The 15,426-nt window shown below is 43.3% G+C and overlaps 1 protein-coding gene across 2 annotated transcripts in view; it reads right to left on the bottom strand.

The window, feature by feature from the left end:
• Positions 1 to 14,093, bottom strand: part of LOC115138295 (leucine zipper protein 1-like) — an 83,158-nt gene extending 69,065 nt beyond the window's left edge. For both annotated transcript variants that reach the window (XM_029674994.2, XM_029674995.2), the window contains exon 1: positions 13,815 to 14,093. The gene's annotated coding sequence lies outside the window, so the exon portion shown is untranslated. The remainder of the gene's footprint in view (positions 1 to 13,814) is intronic.
• Positions 14,094 to 15,426: the final 1,333 nt, after the last annotated feature.

Genomic DNA, 15,426 nt, shown 5'->3' with positions numbered 1-15,426 from the left:
GAGGCTCCTCTGTCCTCCACTCGTTACCTGTATCAATGGCACCTGTTTGAACTTGTTATCAGTATAAAAGACACCTGTCCACAACCTCAAACAGTCACACTCCACTATGGCCAAGACCAAAGAGTTGTCAAAGGACACCAGAAACAAAATTGTAGACCTGCACCAGGCTGGGAAGACTGAATCTGCAATAGATAAGCTGCGTGGTTTGAAGAAATCAACTGTGGGAGCAATTATTAGGAAATGGAAGACATACAAGACCACTGATAATCTCCCTCGATCTGGGGCTCCACGCAAGATCTCACCACGTGGGGTCAAAATGATCACAAGAACGGTGAGCAAAAATCCCAGAACCACACGGGGGGACCAAGTGAATGACCTGCAGAGAGCTGGGACCAAAGTAACAAAGCCTACCATCAGTAACACACTACGCCGCCAGGGACTCAAATCCTGCAGGGCCAGACGTGTCCCCCTGCTTAAGTCAGTACATGTCCAGGTCCGTCTGAAGTTTGCTAGAGAGCATTTGGATGACCCAGAAGAAGATTGGGAGAATGTCATATGGTCAGATGAAACCAAAATATAACTTTTTGGTAAAAACTCAACTCGTCGTGTTTGGAGGACAAAGAATGCTGAGTTGCATCCAAAGAACACCATACCTACTGTGAAGCATGGGGGTGGAAACAATGCTTTGGGGCTGTTTTTCTGCAAAGGGACCAAGACAACTGATCCGTGTAAAGGAAAGAATGAATGGGGCCATGTATCGTGAGATTTTGAGTGAAAACCTCCTTCCATCAGCAAGGGCATTGAAGATGAAACATGGCTGAGTCTTTCAGCATGACAATGATCCCAAACACACTGCCCGGGCAACGAAGGAGTGGCTTCGTAAGAAGCATTTCAAGGTCCTGGAGTGGCCTAGCCAGTCTCCAGATCTCAACCCCATAGAAAATCTTTGGCGGGAGTTGAAAGTCCGTGTTGCCCAGCAACAGCCCCAAAACATCACTGCTCTAGAGGAGATCTGCATGGAGGAATGGGCCAAAATACCAGCAACAGTGTGTGAAAACCTTGTGAAGACTTATAGAAAATGTTATATACCCTTTGTTGGCAATGACAAAGTATTGAGATAAACTTCTGTTATTGACCAAATACTTATTTTCCACCATAATTTGCAAATAAATTAATTTAAAATCCTACCATGTGAATTTTCTGGATTTTTTTTTCTCATTTTGTCTGTCATAGTTGAAGTGTACCTATTATGAAAATTACAGGCCTCTCATCTTTTTAAGTGGGAGAACTTGCACAATTGGTGGCTGACTAAATACTTTCTTGCCCCACTGTATGTGCTTCCAACTTTCTGGCAACAGTTTGGGGAAGGTCCTTTCCTGTTTCAGCATGACAATGCCCCCATGCACAAAGAGAGGTCTATACCGAAATGGTGTCGTGATCATTGTGGAAGAACTTGACTGCCCTGCACAGAACCCTGACCTCAACCCCATTGAACACCTTTGGGATGAATTGGAACGCTGACTGCGAGCGAAACCTAATCGCCCAACATCACTGCCTGATCCAACATCTAGTGGATACCCTTCACAGAAGAGTGGGGGCTATTATAGTAGCAAAGGGGGGACCAACTCCATATTAATGCCCATGGTTTTGGAATAAGATGATCGGCGAGCCGGTGTCCACATACTTTAGGTAATGTATTTCTATGACTCCTGTTTGTAAGCTTTTAAATTATATCAAACTCAACCGTTTATATTTTCCAGCGATTAAGACATGGATGTCTGATGATTGGGTGGGGAATGCAAAAATGGGACAACTTTGAGCACCTCTATCTCTTAAATGGTTTTGCATTCAAGCCCACAAAGTTACTTTTTGACCAATTCTACCATGGGAAAATATGTATGGTTAAGTTTTGTTGAAATCTAAAGGGGTTCAATCCAAAAGTGATTGAAATTAAATGGAACGGCCCTATTCTCATATCATAATGAATAAAGGGGTCTGGGAGGAAAGGAGATAAATACCTGATTAGTCTTTTGCATGACTCTATGGACACAGGCTTGGGTTTCAGTGTCCAGAGGCTAGTTCACTGTGTTGTAGTGGAAATGGAAAGTAACACTAAAATGATATCTGGTTTGTTTGGTAACAACAAAGTATAGTAACTTTTAAAAAACTATTCTGAATCAGTCTTGCCAGTGCCAAAGTCACCCTGGCCTATACAGGAATATACTGTAGATTAGTACAGGGTAAATATAACGTAGTTCTGCCCGGGGTGACATCTTTGGAGTGACAACGGATCTGCCCCAGTAGGTCAAAGGGCGTTCTTTAATGAGTGAGTGAACAGCGGTGTGAACTGGGAACGCTTTACTGACACTCTCAATCTCTAGGATCTGAAGACCGATCAGCGGCGCTGCAAGAAAGTACAGACAAGTGGTTTGAACTCCAGCTGAAATCACAGAGACAAGCCCCGTCACCCACCCGCCACTGATAAAAGTGCGGCTGGCAGGAAAAGGGTTAAGGGCCACTAACACTTCCCAGGGTCCTGAACATAGAGGCACCATTGGGGGAAAAACACCAATAAACAGACCCAAAAGGCAAAGCCCAACAGGCGAAACCAGTGTTAGCAGATTCCATAGAGGCATTTATAACCCTCCTTAACACACACACACGGAATGTCAAAAGCATAAATCCATTCCCCTTGCCGGCGCTAAGTCAGCAGTGTCCAGCTGGCCTGTGTAGCGTCAACACGAGCCCGTCCCGGATACTCAGGCCATTATTACATTATCACAATACATGTGGGCTGTGTGCTTCATTAAACTCAATATGACTAATCTGTGCTATTTCAGGGAGAACCATAAAAAAAAACATCCTCTGTATCGTTGACTATGCCGTCCCAGGGAGGGGTAGCATTCTAGGAGTGAAAGCACTTCACTAAAATACAATTTTAGACTTATACAATTAAGGGCAGTTCAATAATACCCCAACTCCAGAGCACTTTCTCCTTAATGTGCCAAGTGGTCTGAAAAGCCCAAAAGGCAGAAAACCACCATTTTCAATTTAATCCCCACACTAGTCATTGAGCCACTCCGTAATCCTCAGGCCCGCCTAGTAAGTCTGATAATTACACTTATTGGACACCCATAATGATTAGCCTTTGGTTTCAGTCAAAGGCAGCAGATGCCATTTCATTGCATGCTTCCATCAAGTGGAAAACGAATCATGTGTAAACCCAGCTCGTAAAAAGAGAGGGAAATTATTACTTTGCATGGGCGACACACTTGGCCACTGAACAAACTCTGCCCCGTCGCTTTCTTTCACTCTATAGCATAAAAAGTCAATTCTACATAGTAAACTCTAAGGATTCAAATTCTCAGCAATAGTCTTCACACTACGTTATGTACACTAAGAAAAAGTCAACTGAAAGAGTGACACAACGCCAAAGGAAAAACACCAGAGACCTACCAAGTGACCAGTCAAAGGTGAAAGTAAAGTTTGATACAGTAGACTGGCACAGAGTCCAAAAGGGAGGTGGAACAGGACAGCACTAGTTGGCCAAGTAGAGTACTAAAACATGTTCACTTAGCCAATGTTCACACAGGCAGGATATGAAGGGATTGCAATTCAAGTGTAGAGGTTGCTTTGTTTTGGCATTGTAAACTCAATGGTTTAGCATGAAGACACAAAATGTCCTTTTCCTTGGCTGTAAGGTCTACCAGGTAGGAAGCGGTTTGTATCTACAACATTAATGCCTGTGTACTTCTGAATTCCTACTTACACCAAAAGGGATAGGTCATTGCCCCATATGCAGATACAGTGAACCTCCAATGCATGCAGCTGTGCCTCTCCCAGTCCAACTTGATTGTACTTGTGTTCCCACCATCAGAAGGGGTGAAAGCAGTAGCAGAGTTGGTAACTGGCTCTGGGACTTACTGGAAAGCGATCAGTGAATTGCCTTCATGTCTGAAACAGGTCAAGGCAGGTCCCCTCTATTTTTCTCCCTCACTCTCTTTTTACAGGCCCCACCTTCCAGATTACCATTCCACTGCTGCTACTTGTACTGCAGCTGGGGGAGCATTGCTGTTCAGACTCAGCTTTGCACCTCATTCCTTTGACACTCGTTATATGTAGCCTACAGTGCATTCGGAAAGTATTCAGACCCCTTCCCTTTTCCCACATTTTGTAACGTCACAGCCCTATTCTAAAATTAATTAAATATTTAGTATTTTCCTCAATCTACACACTATGCCCCATTGTGACAAAACGAAAAACAGGTTGACATTTTTGCAAATGTATAAAATAAAAAAACAGAAGTACCTTATTTACATAAGTATTCCTTTGCTATGAGACTAAAAATTGGTCTCAGGTGCATCCTGTGTCCATTGATCATCCTTGAAATGTGTCTACAACCTTCATGGTAGAGCGGCCAGACGGAAGCCACACCTCAGTAAAAAGGCAATGACAGCCCACTTGGGCTGTCACTTGGACAAAAAGGCACCTAAACACCCTTTGGACTGAATGCTAAGCGTCATGTCTGGAGGAAACCTGGCACTATCCCTACGGTGAAGCATGGTGGTGGCAGCATCATGCTGTGGGGATGTTTTCAGCAGCAGGGACTGGGAGACTAGTCAGGATCGAGGGAAAGATGAACGGAGCAAAGTATAGAGATCCTTGATAAAAACCTGCTCCAGAGCCCTCAGGGCCTCAGATTGGGGAAAGGTGCACCTTCCAATACGACAACAACCCTAAGCACACAGCCAAGACAACGCTGGAGTGGCTTCGGGACAAGTCTCTGAATGTCCTTGAGTGTCCCAGCCAGAGCCCAGACTTGAACCCGATCGAACATCTCTGGAGAGACCTGAAAATAGCTGTGAAGCAACACTCCCCATCCAACCTGACAGAGCTTGAGAGGATCTGCAGATAAGAATGGTAGAAACACATATACAGGTATGACAAGCTTGTAGCATCATACCCAAGAAGACTAAGCTATAATTCCTGCTAAAATGTGCTTCAAAGTACAAAAATGTTAACAACAAAACCCGAAATACTGACACTTCTAAAAACCTGTTTTTGCTTTGTTATTATGGGGTATTGAGTGTAGATTGATGAGGGGAAATAACCATTTTAAATCAATTTTAGAATAAGGCTGAAACTTAAAATGTGGAAAAAAATAAAGGGGTCTGAATACTTTTAACCATCTCTGCAGCCTGATTGGTGGAGTGCTGTAGAGATGGTTGTCCTTTTGGAAGGTTCTCCCATCTCCACAGAGGAACTCTGGAGCTGATACAGAGCGACCACTGGGTTCTTGGTTACCTCCCTGAACAATGCCCTTCTCCCCAGATTGCTTGGTTTGGCCAGGCAGCCAGCTCTTGGAAGAGTCTTGGTGGTTTCAAACTTCATCAATTTAAAAATGATGGAGGCCACTGTGTTCTAGGGAACCGTCAATGCTACAGATTTATTTTGGTGGTCTCCAATCCAGTTGTAGAAACATCAAGGATGATCAATGGAAACAGAATGCGCCCGAGCTCAATTACGAGTCTCATTGCAAAGGGTCTGAACACTTAGGTAAATAAGGGATCTGTTTAATACATTTGCAAGATTTTTGTAAACCCGTTTTTGCTTTGTCATTATGGGGTAGTGTGTGTAGATTGAGGAAAAAATGTATTTAATCAATTGTATAATAAGGCTTTAACGTAACAAAAATGTGGAAAAAGTCAAGGGGTCTGAATACTTCCCAATTGCACTGTACATACAGTTGAAGTAAGACGTTTACATACACCTTAGCCAAATACATTTAAACTCAGTTTTTCACAATTTCTGACATCAAAGTAAAAATTCCCCATCAGGTCAGTTAGGATCACCACTTTATTTTAAGAATGTGAAATGTCAGAATAATAGTAGAGAGAATTATTTATTTCATCACATTCCCAGTGGGTCAGAAGTTTACATACACTCAATAAGTATTTGGTAGCATTGCCTTTAAATGGTTTAACTTGGGTCAAACGTTTCAGGTAACCTTCAACAAGCTTCCCACAATAAGTTGGGTGAATTTTGTCCCATTCCTCCTGACAGAGCTGGTGTAACTGAGTCAGGTTTGTAGGCCTCCTTGCTCGCACAGGCTTTTTCAGTTCAGCCCACAAATGTTCTATAGGATTGAGGCCATCGCTTTGTGATGGCCACTCCAATACCTTGACTTTGTTGTCCTTATGCCATTTTGCCACAACTTTGGAAGTATGCTTGGGGTCATTGTCCATTTGGAAGACCCATTTGCGACCAAGCTTTAGCTTCTTGAGATGTTGCTTCAATATAGCCACATAATTTTCCTGCCTCATGATGCCATCTATTTTGTGAAGTGCACCAGTCCTTCCTGCAGCAAAGCACCCCCACAACATGATGCTGCCACCCCCATGCTTCACGATTGGGATGGTGTTCTTCGGCTTGCAAGCCTCCCCCTTTTTTCCTCCAAACATAACGATGATAATTATGGCCAAACAGTTATATTTTTGTTTCATCAGACCAGAGGACATTTCTCCATAAAGTATCATCTTTGTCCCCATGCGCAGTTGCAAACCATAGTCTGGCCTTTCAGGTTATGTTGATATAGGACTCGTTTTACTGTGGATATAGATACTTTTGTACCTGTTTCCTCCAGCATCTTCACATGGTCCTTTGCTGTTGTTTTGGGATGGATTTGCACTTTTCGCACCAAAGTACATTCATCTCTAGGAGACAGAACACATCTCCTTCCTGAGTGGTATGCCAGCTGTGTGGTCCCATGGTGTTTATACTTGCGTACTATTGTTTGTACAGATGAACGTGGTACCTTCAGAGGCGTTTGGAAATTGCTCCCAAGGATGAACCAGACTTGTGGAGGTCTACAATTTTTTTCTGGGGTCTTAGCTGATTTCTTTTGACTTTCCCATGATGTCAAGCAAAGAGGCACTGAGTTTGAAGGTAGGCCTTGAAATACAACCCCAGGTACACATCCAATTGACTGAAATTATGTCAATTAGCCTATCAGAAGATTCTAAAGCCATCATTTTCTGGAATTTTCCAAGCTGTTTAAAGGCACAGTCAACTCAGTGTATGTAAACTTCTGACCCACTGGATTGTGATACAGTGAATTACGTGAAATAATCTGTCTGTAAACAATTGTTAGAAAAATGACTGGTGTCATGCAAAGTATATGTCCTAACCGACTTGCCAAAACTATAGTGTGAACAAGACATTTGTGGAGTTGTGGAAAAACAAGTTAATGACTCCAACCTAAGTATGTAAACTTCCGACTTCAACTGTATGAGATGAGTAAAGTAGTATGTAAACATTATTAAAGTGGCCAGTGACTCCATGTCTATGTATATAGGACAGCAGCCTCTAAGGTGCAGGGCTGAGTAACCGGGTGGTAGCCGGTTAGTCTGATGGCCTTGAGATAGAAGCTCTTTTTCAGTCTCTCGGTCCCAGCTTTGATGCACCTGTACTGACCTCGCCTTCTGGATGATAGCGAGGTGAACAGGCCGTGGCTCGGGTGGTTGATGTCCTTGATGATCTTTTTGGCCTTGTGGGTGGACCATTTCAGATTGTCAGTAATGAGTATGCAGAGGAATTGGAAGCTTTCCACATTCTCCACAGCAGTCCCGTCGATGTGGATAGGGGCGTGCTCCCTCTGCTGTTTCCTGAAGTCCATGATCAGCGCCTTCATTTTGTTGATGTTCAGGGAGAGGTTATTTCCCTGGCACCACTCTGATAGGGCCCTCACCTCCTCCCTGTAGGCTGTCTTGTCATTGTTGGTAATCAGACTACTGTTGTGTAGTCTGCAAACTTGATGATTGAGTTGAAGGCGTGCGTGGCCACAGAGTCATGGGTGAACAGGGAGTACAGGAGGGGGCTGAGCACGCACTCTTGTGGGACCACTGTGTTGAGGATCAGCGTAATGGAGGTGTTGTTTCCCTCCTTCAACACCTGGGGGCGGCCAGTCAGGAAGTCCAGGACCCAGTTGCACAGGGTGGGGTTCAGACCCAGGGCCCCGAGCTTCATGAGTTGAGGGTTGGGGTTAAGCAAATCGCAGTGGGTCTAGGGTGTCAGGTAAGGTAGAGTTGATATGATCCTTAACCTCTTCAGTCGACCCTCTACTTTTTTGAACATTTTGTTAAAAATCGCGCAACATTTCAGCGCCCTGCTACTCATGCCAGGAATATAGTACGTTCATATGGTTAGAATGTGTGGATAGGAAACCCTCGGACGTTTTTAAAACTGGTTAAATCACGACTGTGGCTATTACATAACGTGCGTTACATCGGAAAGCGCAGGAAAACCTGATCACAGAAAATGGAAATAAATATCCTTGCGCCACTTCCAGCAATTGTTAACAGTGAGCCGAATTAGATAAGACCGAGCATTCAACTCCCACAGCATCCCCATGTTGTCTAGAGTCTTGTGAATTGAATCCTCTTTGATTCTTGGTTGAACCGAAAGAGGGGCACGACTTACCTCCGGTCTCCGCCCAGATCATTCCGGAAGAGCTCTCTCCTGAAATTTTTTCCAAGACGACAGCTAATGATTTCTACATCGCCTATGGATGATTTTTATCGCTTATTAACGTTTACTAATACCTAAAGTAGCATTACAAACGTATTTCGAAGTGATTTGTGAAAGTTTATCGTCTACTTTTTGAATTTTAAAAAATGACGTTACGTTGTGAAATCGCTGTTTTTTTCGTTTATCACACAGTCTACATATAACGATATCTTGGCTTTATATGGCCCGATTTAATCGAAATAAAGACCCAATAGTGTTTATGGGACATCTAGGAGTGCCAACAAAGAAGATGGTGAAAGGTAATGACTGTTTTCTATTTTATTGTGCGGTTTGTGTAACGCCGAAATGCTAATTATTTTGTTTACGTCCCCTGCTGTGCTTTTCTGTTGTAGTGTATTGGTGCATGCTATCAGATAATAGCTTCTCATGCTGTCGCCGAAAAGCATTTTAAAAATCTGACTTGTTGCCTGGATTCACAACGAGTGTAGCTTTAATTTGATACCCTGCATGTGTATTTTAATGAACTTTTGAGTTTTAACTAATACTATTAGCATTTAGCGTAGCGCATTTGCATTTCCAGAGCTCTAGTTGGGACGCAAGCGTCCCAACTAGAGGCAAGAGGTTAACTAGCCTCTCAAAGCACTTCATGATGACAGAAGTGCTACGAAGCAATAGTGATTTAGTTCAGTTACCTTTGCTTTCTTGGGTACAGGAACCATTGGGGAGATATCGAAGCAAGTGGGGACAGCAGACTGGGAAAGGGAAAGATTACAGACATTCAAACACTCCAGCCAACTGGTATGCGCATGCTTTGAGGCCGTGGCTAGGGATGCCGTCTGGGCCGGTAGCCTTGTGAGGGTTAACACGATTAAATGTCTTACTCATGTCAGCCACGGAGAACGAGATTTCACAGACCTTGGGAGAGGGCCGCGTCAGTGGCACTGTGTTATCATCAAAGCGGGCAAAGGTGTTTAGGTTGTCCTGGAGCAAGAAGTCAGTGTCCGCGACGTGTCTGGTTTCCCCTTTGTAATCCCTGATTGTCTGTAGACCCTGCCACACAACATCACCTATACACTTCCTGATGAACTCAGTCACCGTGTCCATGTATACGTCAATGTTATTCTCAGAGGCTACATGGAACATATCCCAGTGCGCATAATCAAAACAATCTTGAAGCAGAGATTCCAAATTGGTCAGACCAGCGTTGAATAGATCTTAGCACATGTACTTCCTGTTTGAGTTTCTGCCTATTGGAAGGGAGGAGCAAAATGGAGTCGTGATCTGATTTCCTGAAGGTTGGGCGGGGGAGGGCCTTGTAGGCATTTCGAAAGGGGAGTATCAGTGATCTAGTATTTTACCAGCACGAGTACTACAGTCAATGTGTTGATAGAACTTCGGTAGCGTTTCACTCAAATTTGCTTTGCTTAAATCCTCAGTTACAATAAATGTTGTATCAGGATATGTGGTTTCCAGTTCGCATAAAGTCCAGTGTAGTTCCTTGAGTGCCGTCGTGGTATCGGCTTGAAGGGGAATATACACGGCTGTGACTATAATCAAAGATAATTATCTTGGGAGGTAATATGGTCAGCATTTGATTGGGAGGTACTCTAAACTCAGCACAAAAATAAACTTCCCATTTTCAGGACCCGTAAAAATCCAAGTAACTTCCCAGATCTTCATCTTCCGTAAAAGGGTTTAAACACAGTTTCCCATGCTTGTTTAATGAACCATAAACAATAAATGAACATGCACCTGTGGAACGGTCCTTAAAACACTAACAGCTTACAGACGGTAGGCTTTTAAGGTCACAGTTTTGAAAACTTAGGACACTAAAAAGAGGCCTTTCTACTGACTCTGAAAAACACCAAAAGAAAGATGCACAGGGTCCCTGTTCATCTGTGTGAACGTGCCTTAGCCATGCTGAAAGGAGGCATGGGGACTGCAGCTGTGGCCAGGGCAATAAATTGCAATGTCCATACTGTGAGAGAGCGCTACAGGGAGACAGGACGGACAGCCGATCGTCCTCGCAGTGGCAGACCACGTGTAAAAACACCTGCACAGGATCGGTACATCACACCTGCGGGACAGGTACAGGATGGCAACAACAATTGCCCGAGTTACACCAGGAACGCACAATCCCTCCATCAGTGCTCAGACTGTCTGCTGGACTGAGGACTTGTAGGCCTGTTGTAAGGTAGGTCCTCACCAGACATCACCGGCAAACAACGTTGCCTATAGGCACAAACCCACCGTCGCTGGACCAGACAGAACTGGCAAAAAGTGCTCTTCACTGACGAGTCGTGGTTTTGTCTCACCAGGTGTGATGGTCGGATTCGCGTTTATCGTCGAAGGAATGAGCGTTACACCGAGGCCTGTACTCTGGAGTGGGATCGATTTGGAGGTGGAGGGTCCATCATGGTCTGGGGCGGTGTGTCACAGCATCATCGGACTGAGCTTGGTGTCATTGCATGCAATCTCAATGCTGTGCATTACAGGAAAGACATCCTCCTCCCTCATGTGGTACCCTTCCTGCAGGCTCATCCTGGCATGACCCTCCAGCATGACAATGCCACCAGCCATACTGCTCATTCTGTGCGTGATTTCCTGCAAGACAGGAATGTCAGTATTCTGTCATGGCCAGCGAAGAGCCCGGATCTCATTCCTATTGAGCACGTCTGGGACCTGTTGGATCGGAGGGTGAGTGCTAGTGCCATTCCCCCGCAGAAATGTCCTGGAACTTGCAGGTGCCTTTGTGGAAGAGTGGGGTAACATCTCACAGCAAAAACGGGCAAATCGGGTGCAGTCCATGAGGAGGAGATGCACTACAGTACTTAATGCAGCTGTGGGCCACACCAGATACTGACTGTTACTTTTGATTTTGACCCCCCCTTTGTTCAGGGACAATTTTCTATTTCTGTTAGTCACATGTCTGTGGAACTTGTTCAGTTTATGTCTCAGTTGTCAAATCTTATGTTCATACAAATATTTACAAATGTTAAGTTTGTTAAAAATAAACACAGTTGACAGTGAAAGGACATTTCTTTTTTTGCCGTGTTTAGGTCGGTGAACAAAAGGATTTGAGTTTCTGTATGTTATCACAATCACACCATGAGTAGTTAATCCTGAAACATACACCACCACCCTTCTACTTCCCGGAGAGTTGTTTATTCCTGTCTGCGCGATGTATTGACAGGGACAGTAAATCCCGAGAGAGCCATGATTCCGCGAAACAGAGTATGTTACAGTTCCTGAAGTCTCTCGAAGGAGATCCTCGCCCTGAGCTTGGCTACTTTATTGTCTAGAGACTGAACATTAGTGAGTAATATACTCTGAAGTAGTGGATGGTGTGCTTGCCTCCTGATTCGGACAAGAAGTTCACTCCGAATACCTCTTCTCCGCCGGTGGCGTCTTGGAGCAGTTTCTGGGATAAGTTCAATTGCCTTGGGGGTACGAACAAAGGATCCAATTCGGGAAAGTCGTAATCCTGGTCATAATGCTGGTGAGTTACCACCGCTCTAATATCCAAAAGTTCCTCCCGGCTGTATGTAATAACACAAAAAAACATTCTGGACTAATAATGTAAGAAATAACACACACACACAAAAAAATACTGCAAAGTTGCTTACGAGCTAGAAGCAGAGCTGCTATGTCTGTCGGCACCACCTTACTCTCTTAGTGCAGCTTACTCTATTGGTAAAGTTAAATCGTAACTGTAGCCAGTTTGTGGAATCTTTGGAAAGCTCCCTTCCCATGTGAAGTAGATCTATGCAAATAATAATGGACGACGCCTGCCATCAATCAAGGCAATTCAAAGTTGTCTATCATGTTTCAGGCTGATCATTCCCTGCTGTATTCACAATTTGAGCAATGACCTAAATACACTTGATGATTTATCCATAGAGGTCAGGTTTTTGAAGATCATTCCAATTATGGCTGTCAACATAGTCTACTTGGGAACTAGCCCTTGATCATGACTCAGTTCCATTACATTACACATAAGTCAATGGACAAAGGCTCTTCTGTAGGGGGGTGACAAGACGCCACAAAAGTGTTGTCACTGAAAAATAATGTTGGCTGCGGTGTTAAAACAGTTTACAGTAAGTGTGTATTTTGCATTTGTGAAATTTTGATGTGATATGAAAGTAAAGGGATTTCTGTTTCTAGAACCATGCCGCAATTGAGAATTGATTCACGTTTAGATGGAGTATTTAGCTGTTATGGCTTCCAGAGCCAATTCACCCCTTATAACAGAACATGTAAGCTCCTTGGACTGAGAAGTAACATTAGGCTCCTTTAGTCCAATACTGGGATACTTGGGAACCAGCTAAAATATTGTCAGTCAAGTGTCAATATAGATAACAGGCTTTTACTGCCATCTTGATAAAGTAATCCTTCTCCCCCCCCTTAAAAGACCTAGATGCACTATTGTAAAGTGGCTGTTCCACTGGATGTCATAAGGTGAAAGCACCAATTTGTAAGTCGCTCTGGATAAGAGCGTCTGCTAAATGACTTAAATGTAATCTTGTTCAGACCAGTTGACCTATAATTTTTTTATTTTACTGTCTACTTTAGGCTATACTGGGAACTAAATCTTCAAAGTGACAGTGGACTGTAGCTGCCTTAAGTGGACAGTTGGATTTTTTGAATTGTGGAAAGGTGACTGGCTACTAGTGTTGCAAATTAATTTCAAGAAATCGCCTGAGCCGGATGATACATTGTTCCGAGGAAAATATTTATGTTCCTGTTCAGAAACCCCAACATTCCACACAGAGTGGCACATCCCCACTGAACGTAAGTGTGCTAGCCACTCGTAACAACAATGATAAAAGGCTACATTTAGTTACAGTGATCTACAAACGCTTAAAACGAGAACTTCAAACTCCTACACATTTTTAACCAGCTTGGCTGCTCAGCAAGGCACAACGTTGTAGAAAGTTCAGATAGAAATATTGAAATACATGGATCTGGAAATATGTAGCACTGTATAAACATGTTCTCGGACTTGAATAATATGGAATCACATCACTTCTATTCGTGACATTTCATTCTGCAACATTCCACACGTTTGACTACTGAACGTGGCCCGAGTTTTTAGCTGCAGTCCGGTGTTTCATGGAGGCTTCGTTTTAGCTGCGGCAGAAGATCGGGGGGAGGAGGGGTAAAAACTTGCCGCAGTTCGGAGTATGCCTGCCCATGTCGAACTCAGGAAGTTGCAGTGCCATCGTTACATTTGTTCATTGATTTAGTAATACAAGTAGTTGTATTTATCAAAACACTAGTTCACCTACCTTGCCATGAAAAAAAATCTGCGATAGTCCCCAAATTGATTCGCTTTGTGTCGAAGAGTTCCGACAAGATGACTGTAGGTTTGAACCAGACTGAACACAAGTTATTTCACAGATTTTACTGGTACACCAGCGGGACAGGGTTTGTTTTCCTCCTGAACTGCCTTCGTTGTTTCTTCCCTCCACTCCCTGCGCTGTAGGATCAAACCATCACATTCCACCGTGTCCCTAACAATGAAAAATGTGGGTTTTCCTTTGCGCCGGTGGACCCACACCCCCTACATGACTAGTAGGGTCTGACCGTGACAAGAACGCCCTTCCCTGCTGTAGAGTCCCGCCTCTCCTGAAGTCTAACTGAATAAAAGAGTGAAACATGCCGAATTCAAAGGGAAAAGAACATGAGACAGGAGACTCTTTGAATATTAGTGCATAGGTTTCAACACATTGCGTTGCTTTCAAAATTATGACAGAGCAACAGACCTAAGTGGAAGGAATGTAAAGGAAGGCATCAGTTTCAGAGAACTTTGCAGAAAAAAGCGTGTGTATGAATTTGGTCTGTCAATGAACAATATGGGATATCATATCATTTACAAATGAATGAGTCTCCTTTCATGAAAGACTCATATATTTCATGCTTTTGGGAATAGGAATAGGTTTTTTGCCATGGGTCTTGCAACTTTTTTTGGCAACCACCTACCTGGTAATTTGGGGGAAATCAAAATGCTGATACCTGGTTGCCCAGCTTGGCAACCACATTTCAAAATAATTGGCTGGCCCTGTATTGGTTCCTATCTGTCCTGTCAATGGAAAAGCAGCAGTACAGTGCTAATCAATGTGGACCCAGAAAGAGGACCATAACTGTCATCACCACAGACTTATATAATCAACTATCCAGAGAGGCCAAAGTGCATCTCTGTATCTCACTGTATGCATGTGACAATAGGGGCCAATCAACACAATGCGCCTACACAGAAAGTGTTATTTGACTCCTCCCGCTGCCCATAGTCTTGGCTCAATCATGGCCCACACACATTTGATTGGCTATTTATTAACCAAAAGCCCCAGATGTTGGATGATTTATCCTACTGTCATAGGCTACACCTTCTCCTATGACTTTTCAGTTGCTGTGACTGAAACGTAACCACTTAATGAAGTATTAGATAAAGTATTTTATCTGTGGAGTGTCTCGCCTCCCGTCTACATTTAGTATCTACGTATTTCAGCAGTACATACTACGTTTTTAGCCAGCAGGAATGAACACATTGATATGTAGACTAGACATGGTGTATAGAATTTGATTTGATTTGATTTTGATCATGTCTAGTCTAAAACTAGCCATGAGTTAGTTGGGTGATTCTCACAAAACTGGCACTTGGCAAAAAAGCCTTGAAAAATAAAAACACATTTCCAACATAATACCTCTTGGATCAATATGATTAGGATCTGTAGTTAACCATTTTGTAATTATTGTTATGTTTATTGATTAGATATTGTGCATTTAACCACAATTTCCACAACTACCAATGCAAAAATTCTCATTACCGCAATAGTTTTCCAAAAAAGTCATAAACATGCTCCATATTGTGGCTTTAAGTATATTAAATGGGGTTTAAAT

The sequence above is a fragment of the Oncorhynchus nerka genome, linkage group LG12 (genome assembly GCF_034236695.1).
Source record: "Oncorhynchus nerka isolate Pitt River linkage group LG12, Oner_Uvic_2.0, whole genome shotgun sequence".
Classification (NCBI taxonomy): domain Eukaryota; kingdom Metazoa; phylum Chordata; class Actinopteri; order Salmoniformes; family Salmonidae; genus Oncorhynchus; species Oncorhynchus nerka.
Note: the sequence above shows the minus strand (reverse complement) of the source record. Positions and strands in the feature narration are given on the sequence as shown.